This window comes from Chamaea fasciata, unplaced genomic scaffold (assembly GCF_029207755.1).
Source record: "Chamaea fasciata isolate MVZ Bird 193981 ecotype frontalis unplaced genomic scaffold, bChaFas1.0.hap1 SCAF_2, whole genome shotgun sequence".
In the NCBI taxonomy this organism is placed as follows: domain Eukaryota; kingdom Metazoa; phylum Chordata; class Aves; order Passeriformes; family Sylviidae; genus Chamaea; species Chamaea fasciata.
Window position 1 is genome coordinate 32,061,422 of NW_027094087.1, and position 11,410 is coordinate 32,072,831.

Sequence of the window (11,410 nt, forward strand, 5' to 3'; positions counted from 1 at the left end):
GGTAGAGAGGAAGAGTAAGAGAAAGAAAAAAGGAGAGCACAAAACCAAGAAAGGTGAGGAAAAACCAATTTCATATCATTTGAAATTAGAAGTGATGGTATGTATTTCTATTAATAATTTGTAAACTTTCTGTTTAAATTCCATATTATTTCTGTGGAAAAATATTTTCCACAGAAAAGCAGGGCTGAAATTTTTTTTCATGATAACTTTCCTATTCATTTTGAATAAGTAACTAGACATGCTAGAAACAATGCAAGATTTCAAGTTCTCTTTCTTTTCAGCATAATTATTCCTAGGACAATTAAAAATAAAAAAAGATCAAAGCAAATTAAATATTTGGTTTACTAGCAAAACAAAAGTGAAAACAGATTTTCAATGCAAACTTTTCTTGATGGAACATTTTCAATAATTTTTTTAGCTTTCTATTAGAGAAAGGTTTTTTTTCATTCAGTTTACCCTACTGGATCTCTTCCAGATGGAAACAAGTGGGACAATCAATAAATGAAGCTGCTCAGCATGGTTGCCAGGTTTTAAATATTAAAATCCAGGCACAGGGTGGGCAATCATGCGTGCACATGTGAGTGTGTATGAATATGTAGGTTCAATGTCTCAGATGTAACCCAGGCCAACTAATGCTGTTTTATGCCCCAGCATTACCCAGTACACCTGGTATCGGCTCCAGTGTATATTTGTGATGTATCCACAAGTTTGCTAAAGCCACTTTTGTTGCTGATGGTTGACATCAGCCTCCTATACAGACATAAATTACCTTTCCATGATTGTAACTAGTTGCCATAGAAAAACTGGGGGAGAAGAATTTGTATGGGCAAAGTAAATCAAGTATGGGATTTGACTGTATAAAACAGAATAGTCAGACCACATTAAGAGTTTTGGCAGCTATTCCACTCATCTTTCTGCTAGTAAGCTTCCTTTGGTATGGAGGCCATGAGCAACTCATTAAGAGCTCGCTTTCCCATACCAATATTCCACTAAAAATATCTGTGCGGTTCTATTTTATGTTAAAGGAGAAATCACAAGATATCTTGTGTAAGTCAATGACACTCTTATGAATTTTGGAGCAGGAAAAACTCAACACCTGAAGATGAGCCAAATTATGATCTCAGAGGACTTTATGTCAAGCTTAATAGCTTCTCTGGAATAATCTCAAGTTTATATGAGAGTCACATAGATCAGAATATCATATGAGATCTGACATTTTCCAGCATAAAATCTTCCAAGAATAAAAATAAAAGTATTTATTTTGATCAACCCACACATGAACATGAACTATATTATTATTTTACAAGCCCAACTCAGCTCTGCATCCTCCTCTGCAAAGACATAGAGGAGGATGGGTTGGATAATTTGCTCCAGCATCAAATGGCTTGAGCGTGCAAAACAAAATGAGATAGATGCACTTCTTCCTAAAATATTTTCATTCTGTTTCATATGACTATGTTTAAGAAATGAAGTAAATAAACAGCTAAAGAAGTGTTTCTGACTCAGCGATATCAAACAAATTCAATTATTTTGCCTACTATATTTTGAATAAAGCAATAAAAACAAGAACATGAAACAGACACATCTCACCACGGCTATGATATGTAGTCACTCAGCATCCTGCTATTAGTCATTCTAACTGCAAGTAATCTACCAGCAGAGATTGCAAAAATTATGTTTCCTTCCCTAACACAGATGTTCATGTTTCCCTGATCATCTTAACAAAAGATAAGATTGTCTGCAAAGGTCAGGTCTAACTCTTTTTCTAGAATGATGCTTTGACCATTCAGCACTGAATTTAGACTGTCACCAGTCTAAAGATTTAAAGATGAGCATTGCGTTTGCTCCTCCACTGCTGCATGATAATGGCTTTCACTGTACCCAGGATGACAGCATGGTCACCATTTCACCTCCATATGTTCTAAGGCATTTGGAGAGATACTCCAAGCTCAGAATGGTGCTGCCTAACACTACCTCCGAGGTTAGCTGGCAATTTAAACAATATAATATGAATGTTGCATATTGAAAAAAAAGTTAAAACAGTGGTTAGAAGAAACAAGAAGAGCGTTTTTTAGGTCTCTTCTTAGATTTCCTTGTGTCTTGGTGGCTGACTGCAAAGAATGTAGACTAGACTGAAAAAAATTAATTATGGTTTAGACAGTAAGAGATCTCAAAATAAGTCCCTGCACTTTTGCATCACCTAAGGAACTGAATGGATTTTTCTGAATTGTCAGAGCAAATAGGAGTAATATAGTTCTTCCATCCAGTAAAAACACAGATTCATAGAAACCTAGAATGCTTTGGTTTGGAAGGGACATTAAGGATCATCTAGTTCTATCCTCTCTGCCCTGGGTAGGGACGCCTTCCACTAGACCAGGTTGCTCAGGTCCCCATCCAGCCTGCCCTTGAACACATCTGTTAGCAGACATTATTTCCATTTCCCACTGTGATATGGTGCCCCCACAGTGTTCTTCTTCCTCCCTCATGGCTCAGCGCCTAAAATCCAGACATTCTGCACTGGAAATCTGTGTCCCTGGAGATTTGTCTTCAGAATCATCATAAAGTATCAACAGATTTCTTTCATATTATTTCCCTGGCCCAATCTAAACTCTGTGAGGTAGAAGGCAGATGTGAATCCACTTCTATATTTTTCTTGATCCCTCTATTTCTCCACCCATATCTCCTCTGGACTTTTAAGAATGAAGATGATAAGCATCAGATTCCCACTTTAACATCTTAGATCTAAGAATGCAAAGAAAAAATTGGGAAATTATGGTAATGCCACATGTTCAGTACTGCTCTGCAATGCAACACATCCCTCTAAATGTAAAATAAATCCAGTCCTTATTAATTGAAAAAATCCATGCAATTCATTCCCATGGAGGAAGAAAGGATTAAAGAAGCAATGTGACCACAACTTTAACTGAGACATAGAAAAATCTACAGAGCAAAACTAAAAAAGCAAGAGACAAAAAAAAAAAAGCAAAAAAACCCCAAAACCAAACCAAACCAAAACAAAACCAAAAAACCAAAACAACAACAACAACAAAAAACCAAACCAAAACAAACCCACAAAACAACAAACAAACAAACAACAACAGCAACAAAAATCTCCAGTGTAGCAGCTTTGGTGTTTTCCCATAGCAGCAGAGGAGATTATATCTGCTAGAAAAAGATGCAGTTTCAGCTTTACTTCTGTAGCTGTAGTCTTGTCTTTGACAAATTCAAGAAACATAAACCGAATGGTGACACTGTAAGGGGGAAATGATAGAGCATAAAAAATAGCAATGGCTTCAAAATGAATATTGTTCATGACTTGCATCAGAGTAGTGAAGGTGAAAAAAAATATTACAGTTAGTCTAGTCCCTGACATCTTTCTCCCTTTGGGACATCCTCATCACCAGTCACAGTGCAGTGACTGTATGAGAATTTTTGTAGAATGGTAGAGTCAAAGGGTAGAGTACTCAAGTGTAATTATAAGTCACTTACATATGTTTGCATTCACCCAGCTTGCTTCATCAATGTTCAAGTTAATTTTATTCTCATTAATTTTATTCACAAAGCAGTTACCTTATTCTTTTTTTTTTTTACTTACTTGAAAAGAGCAGAAGTCTTCCTGATATATGAGTCACTATTACATACTGTCAGATCTCAAAAGACAAAAAATAAGGGGAAAAAAGTAATGTAGTGTTGCCACTCTTCAGCACGGGATTAATTCCAGACTTCCCAATTGACACCATTGTCACTTAAATAAATGCTGACATTTACAATTTTTTTTACTTATTAGCCTTTTTTTCATTTCAATATTCACTGATAAATTATTGTATAAAGTATGACAGTCACATAAGAGAGTATGTGGGAAAGCATAACACCAAAAAAAAAAAAAAAGAAATATTTGAACAGATAAGCTGCAGGAAATTAAACATTCATCTCCTTCACAAATATTCTGTACAATACCATGGATTTCTCTAGCAGCTTGCATCTGATTTAAAGCATCCAGCTTCATCTGTTGTCTTAGAAGTGTCAAACATTCATTGATGAAACTGCTATAATCTCTTTCCAGAGGTGAAACACATCACCAAATCCCATGTCATGACTGTAGGTCTTAGCCAGGGCCGCTAGTCCTTTTCAAACACACCTCTAATATTGTTCCTTTTTGCTTTAACTTCACTTAGCTTCTTTCATTGCTATTCCAGCTCCTTATTTTCAACCCTGAATTTTCATCATAGCTCTAACTCTGGTAATTTATTTAGTGATTAAAGTAATTCAGTCTTACTATACTGAACGTAATCACTGAATCACTGACTCTTCTCCCAAGGGAACATCTCTTAATACTAGGGTTGCTTGCCCTTCTGGATAATATAGATACACTGACTGCAAGGCATCTTATTTACTATAGTTTTATTAATCTGTAGTGATGATTAGAAAGAAACCTGTGCCTTTAGTTTGAAGATGCATGTCACAACTTGGGTTGTTACAGATGATATTTGACAATCACAAAGTTAAAAGTAAAAATATGTTAGGATAAACCCAGAAGTCTAATCAGGATCTGAGCTAAATTTGTCTATTTCTTTCTTAACAGATTTATCTTTAATTTAACAAAGCATTTTGTTTTACCATGTTTAATCGGTATTAAAACAGTTTAACTGCATCAGCGTATAGTGCACAAATTACACTAATTACTTTTCTTTCATTTGCAACTAATAAAATCTTTCCCATCTGAAAGAAACTAGTTTGAAGTCCAGACATTGCATTTTGTAATGAGAATTTAATTGTTAGTACAGCTAAACCCTCCTTTCTATCCTATAACAAAAAAGGAAAAACAACGGAGTATGTTTTTTATGTCCTAAATCCAAGCTTCTGGTTGTATTTGCACCTCCTTTTTGTCAGTGGTGCATAAGGGATGATGATAGTCCTCACGAATAAATTGACAAGTCCAATGTGAATGACTAAAAGCAAAAGATTATCAGTACTGATCTTCTGAGAATTCACAGTACTTGGGATATTACTTCCAGAATAGGTCCTACTTCCAAAAAAAATCTGTTGGTCACAACCCTGGAAAGCACCCAAATACCTCTTAAGAAGAGACCACTCTCTGTGAAAACACAAATTATCTATGAGCTGTTGGCTTCTACAGAAACAGTAAGTAGTAACATTTTTAATGAGACAAACTGTCATTTTTCTTGCATTACTCTTTCAGGATCCACCTTCTTTTCCAGATTTGTGTACCACGATCATAGTGACAATTAATTTTACCAGTAGATGGGAGGGCAGGCACAACCATAAGCACATTACCACACAAAGGCAAGGAGCATGGAAAGATGGCATGACTGTAATTACCAAAAGCTCTCTCCGTATTAAGGACAACATGATGCAAAGACAGAGAGTTATTACTACACTGTCACACCTGAAGATAAAGAGGAGTGCTGAGGTTTGTTCAACATGTGCTGTTTAAGATGGACATATGATGTGATAAAAGCGCCTTTTCTGACATATTTTAATTCATAAATTAATTCACAGTTGAATTACTTTTCTGTATTTTCTCAAGGCAAATTTCACAGTACTGTCTTAGATCTCATTGGGAAAAACATTTATTCTTCATTAAGTTTTCTAGTTAGAAATATGTTCTTTGACTGCAGATAAAAATTTTGAAGTACTAAATGCTGAAGAGGTACTGATCAATGGCTTCATTAGGAATGACTGGCTTCTCTGGCTGTCAAAATGTCAAGTTATTTGCATTAAAGAAACGAATATATTTCTGCTTGCCATGTCTTCAGCAGAGACATGAACTAATTTGAAAAATAAACACTTCCTTTGAACATTTTACTTGTTAATCTTTCAAGTTCGTTTCAGGTATGAATCTTTCAAGTTCATTATCCTGTTGCCCATTTTTCCTATTCAAAATGCAATGGAGTCAAGTGGCTCACTCATGCCTAGTTTTTTTCTTTGGCATGTGAAAAGTCAAGAGAGAGAATTTCTAAATACATAGAAGAGCACTAGAATTTCAAAACTCTGCTTTCAGAACTCAATAGGTCCTAGAACACAATTAATTTTACATTTTAAAGTAATTCTGCTGAATTTAAATGATATATTTCAGAAAAAAATAATCTGCAAAATAGAGGATATGTTTTAGTGTTTATTTAAGAAAACCCCCCACAACCAACAAACAGAAAAAAAGTAGTAATTTGCTTCTTACTTCCTTTTGAAGATGTTTCTCATTTAAAATTGACTTTGTTTGAAGTGGTGAAGATCAAATAGAATCCATAAGTTCTAACCAAATCCACTTAAAGAATATATGATTTACAGGTGCTAAGGCTGAATTTTTCCACCAAATATATCAACCTATGTAATTAATGAATAAGAACCAACCTGAATTAACTGATAAAATACACAAAATATTTGAGTAAATAATAAAAAAAAAACCACACAAGGTGATACCAGAAGACGTATATTCATGAGACTGAGATAATGGCCGGAAAGTCACTATAACACTAGTGCCAATATTTGTCTGATTTAAAATGTGAAGGATCATTTTGATACTTTTTATAGGAATGGTAAAAAATAATAATTTAAATTTAAAAATTGCAATAGTGATTAAATCTCTCTGCATCATGTTTATCATATTGGTCTAAACCATGTAAGAAAGTTGTACTTTTCTATTTCAGCATACTTCTGCATTTTCAGAAAATCACCCCAGGTGAATTCTAAAATCTTTGCGCTAAGAGAGATAGAGAAAAAATGCAAAAATCCTAAAGAAAGCTAAATGGAAACTGAATGTGTTCTCATTCCTAAATTAGTCATACTGGAAAACACTGGAATTCACATCCCCAACCCACTATTTTGTTGATGTGTCTTTGCATGGACAGATAGTGCTACCAAGAACTTGACTTCACATAGCAGAGAAAGGGTGAACACCGAACACTTAACCTGAACTCTGAAGAGAGTGTAAATAAAACTGTCTTTAAGAGAATAAGAAAAAATCATCAACAAAAGCCAAAATCTCAGCAGCATATCCAAGGCTCAAATACTCCAGGTGCTAGATGCAGTGACAACATGGCTGTAGCTCTGTGGTGCTATGTGTGATTAGGATCTCAACAAGGCAATGGACAGAAGAATGAGGACAGTATGCAGGGACACAGCTTATGGGATGCCTTTCATAGTTTTCCTAAATGGAGTTGATTTTGGCTTTTCCTCCCACTGTAAGCTCCTAACCCTTTCGATAGCAGCTTTACATCCCCACAAACTTGCCCTGGTCCCAGTTTTGTCTTTCAGTGTTATGTTCATAATTTTAAGATAACGCCATCTATAGAGCTTAGAGACATGTAGCAATGCTGTCACTGAATTAGGTCATGTTTTGAACAAGTAAATGGTTTTTTTGTCTGTTACATTGTGGAATAAGTTAAAATCTCAGTGCAGTCAAATTAGATGTAGTGCCCCTTTCAGCTTTTCACATAGTATCTCTGAAGGGTCTTGAAATGCAGAACCAGATATGAGCATGAAAATTGTTGATGAATGGCATCTCTTTGGATTTACATTTAGTGTTTTTCTTCTGCCCTCTGCAGAAATCAATTAAGAAGCACTAATCTTAATTACTAAAAATCATTTGGTAAAAGTTATAAAACCAAATATTTTTGCTTAATTAAAAAATATTTCTTAATAAGTTTAAAAAACTAAAAATAAGTTTATCTGAAAAAATAAAAATTAAAAAAAAATTAGAGTCTCAATGAAATTTTGTATTCTTAGCCTCAGAAGTTTGGATAGTTTTTTGACCCCAGTCTAGGTACAGCTATGCATTTCAGCAAGAAAGGTTTGAAAAGAAGAGCTTACCTATGCCACCAGTTTCTGGTACTGTATCAATCACTTCTTCACTTCAGAATCATCAATAGATTAATGTTGTCTGGAGGACTACAGTGTCCTGTAATGACAAGTTATAAATCATATGAAAAAGGAATCTATCATGCTCAGACAATAATAGCATAAAATAGCCCAAACTGGAATCCAGAACACTGTGTTCATCTGCCATCTCTACACAGATGCCTATGAGGCATAGATTGTTTTGGTATGTTGCACAGGAGGGGACTTGATTAAAAAACCCTAATAATCCAATTTTATTACTTTAAAAGAAAATAGGGTAAGCTTTGAAAGAAAAAAACAAAAGGAAATAGATCTCTGCAATGGTTAAATGGATATAGGAGACTGTCCTCTCTTTGATGCACATCTAAGACTTCCATTTTGGTCATGGACGTGTTAAGTTCTCCAACAGTGAATTGATTATTCTGGGCTGAAATACAGCAGTTCATTTGTCTGTCTGTTACACATGGATGTGCAAATTCAGTTCTGGACTAAATAAACCTTCCATCAGAATTGACCTATTTAATCAGAGGACTTTATATTTTCTTAAAGAGGGAAGTTGTCATAGAATTAACAACCAGCTTAAAAATGAATCTGCTACTACCAAACCACTTAGGATTCTAATTTAACTTCAAATCACTACAATGAAGATATTCTAAGGACTTTGGATTCATGAAAAATATAAGCAAAGTACTACTTTTTGGATTTTTAAGAACAGCCATGGGATAGGGATACCAAATTTCCACTACTTTCAACATATAGTTGTCTACCTAGGAGTCTTTAATGTTCTTGGAACAATCCTGCAAACTGAGAATTGTAGATTCACGGAACACTTTAGGTTGAAGGGGACCTCTGGAGGTCGTCAAGTCCAATTTCAGAGCAGGTATCACCTTGAAATTTTTCTAACCCAGTTTCTTTTTCAGCACAACACTCTGCAGTTTTCATGAATTGCTCCTTTATATTGCGCTCATCTTTTCATCACAGAGGACACACACTATTTTATTAATTTGAAAGCATTGCAGGATTAAGGGAAAAATGGGATCATGTACTGAAGAATATACCAGAATATTAGAGACCAAGGAGCAGAATTGTTTTAAGCTTTATAAACTGAATCATCACTGTCTTGGGACTGAGGAAACACTACCCAAGTTCAATTAAAATTTTCCAAATGAGACTTCTTTTTTCAAAATAAAATATTCTTCCCCAAATTTCCACCATGTGCTTCATGTCATTGGTTGTCTTGCTGGCTTCTTGTCCATACATGCCTCTTGGTTCTTACTTTATAGAGATCCTGTGGCTACTGTGCCCCTGTACGTCTTCAGTACCTTCAATATAAACCTTCAGTCAGAGAGCATAAACTTGGGCCTTATGTCTTCATGAACATTTGTAATCCTTATTTTACAGGCTAATAAAGCTGGATATATTTCACAGAAGTAAAGTTTGTTTTTCTTTTATTCCATGCTCTTTTACCATTGTAGAGTATTGGAATAATCCCCGCTAAGGAGAATTAGTTTGGTAGTGTGTTTTCATATACTATGTAACAGGCAGTTTCTAAATATGTGTGGTTTTTGTCACCTAACATATTCAGTCAGCATACTATCTGAAAAAAAAATAAATTAAAAATGTAAAGCATCAGCTTCCAGAAGAAATATTGGAACACTTCAATTAGCAGATGTGAAGTGAACTTGGGCCACACCAGAGAGTGGAATCTACGTGTTGTATTATTTCCCACTGAGTAAAGAGGACATGCACAAAAAAAAATCCTGGAAAAATAGTTTTGTACTATTCTAGAAATTATGACTGCTGTCTCTTCCGCAGTGTTCTGACAGTTTGGAAAAAAAGCTTATTTTCATTCTTTCCATAATCACTGAAATAACTCTAAGCAAACTGCTGTGCATCGTATCACTGACTTTAGTAATTTGTAGGCACTTACAATGACTAAAAACAGTGCCACACACAGAGAAGACTGGTGTTGAATTATGCAAGAGCAAGCCCCATATTTCAGCCTGAATGAGGAAAGTAAGAGCTGTGTTGGATATTAAGAAAACATATCAGGTTCAGAGGTCTGCAATTAATCTTGTCAGTGCATGAAGCCAGGCTAACCTGTTTGCAAAAGCACAACATCTCAGAGAACACAACACAGCCTTATTCGCTTCTATGAATACACAGCCAACCATGGACATGTGGGATTTGAATCCATTTATGTGACTGGACATAGTCAAGTTCTCGAATATTATACTGCATTCTTAGGTGTATTAAATATTTACACCAGTTCTTCGTAAATGCTGTACAGAGAACAGACAGATGGAATGAATTTCTGTTAGCTACCCTTCGGTGTATGCAGGTAATACAGATATTTCTAGACAAGAATCATATGCTGTTGTCAGTTGGAGCAGAGAAATTTTGTCTGCAGTTGATCCCAGTGTCTCTGATTGATAGATAGAAAAGTCAATATAGTACCCATAAATACACTTTAAAAACAACGTTGTCCTTTTTTATACAACCAGTGAAATATCATAATTGAATACATTTACTTTTAGAACCTGTTAACACTAAGAAACATGTAGTGAAATTGACTAAAAATAAATTAAAATAGATTGGTTTCTTTTATTGACCTTGACAAATGTACAAATGCCATAAATGATGATCCTTATACAAAGAAAAAACTATAACCAAGCATACTGCAAAGGCCACTTCCATTAGAAGGGCTCTCTCTATAGATTGCATGGAGCCTTCCCTGAGAAGTACAACAGTAGGTGTTTTTCAAGAAAATTGATTTTAATGATTAAAGAGACTTCAATTTTCCTTTGATGTTTCACATCAGAAGTATTCTGACTATAAGTAGAAGAGCCTAGTATACGTTCGTAATGGGAACAAATAGATACATTCCCACATTCTTTAAAACTTTACATTCTAATAAAAAATAAACTATCACAAAAATATGCTGAGATTTTATCAGATTATAATGTTTCTTTTGAGATTTTGCCTTCGTTATGTAATCTAACACAGTTTTCAAATCTTGAAATCTTTGCCAGAATTCTAACTTTCACAATACATCCGGCTAACCTGTAATGATGTTCTGAACATGACTGGAAGGTGGACTGGTTGTTATATCATTTTTTCAGTGTCTCAGCACATATAAAGCTGATTATCTTAAGACGCTCAGCTTTCCACATGAAAATATCTACAATACATTTGATTTTTAATCCATATATGCATCCAATGAACCGGTGTAAACATCTATGCAGGCATTAGAAACCTGTGTAAAGTAGAAAAGCAATTTTATGGTTTTTTTTTAATATTGCAGAATCAGACTTTGCCAGTCCACTAAAATTTCATGAAAAGTTAACACTTGTGACTGATCCTGCTAATAATCATCACATCTGAGAACCTGATAAATCATCTGAGCCAAAATCAGTCATTTACAGAGGTCTCCTATGAGCTCCATCCTTCTGGATTTCCAACCATGCAGAACAGATTTCTATTTAAATTTCTCCTCTGCTTTCAAAAATACTTTAGTATGAGCAAGATCAGAAACCTATGTTCTCAGGTGCCTTTT

At 34.8% G+C, this 11,410-nt stretch overlaps 1 protein-coding gene across 1 annotated transcript in view; it reads right to left on the reverse strand.

Annotated features, from left to right (window-relative positions):
- The window catches only part of TENM4 (teneurin transmembrane protein 4), a 1,208,276-nt gene extending 1,200,430 nt beyond the window's left edge, over positions 1 to 7,846 (reverse strand). Inside the window, exon 1 of the mRNA XM_066175594.1 lies at positions 7,828 to 7,846. The gene's annotated coding sequence lies outside the window, so the exon portion shown is untranslated. The remainder of the gene's footprint in view (positions 1 to 7,827) is intronic.
- Positions 7,847 to 11,410: the final 3,564 nt, after the last annotated feature.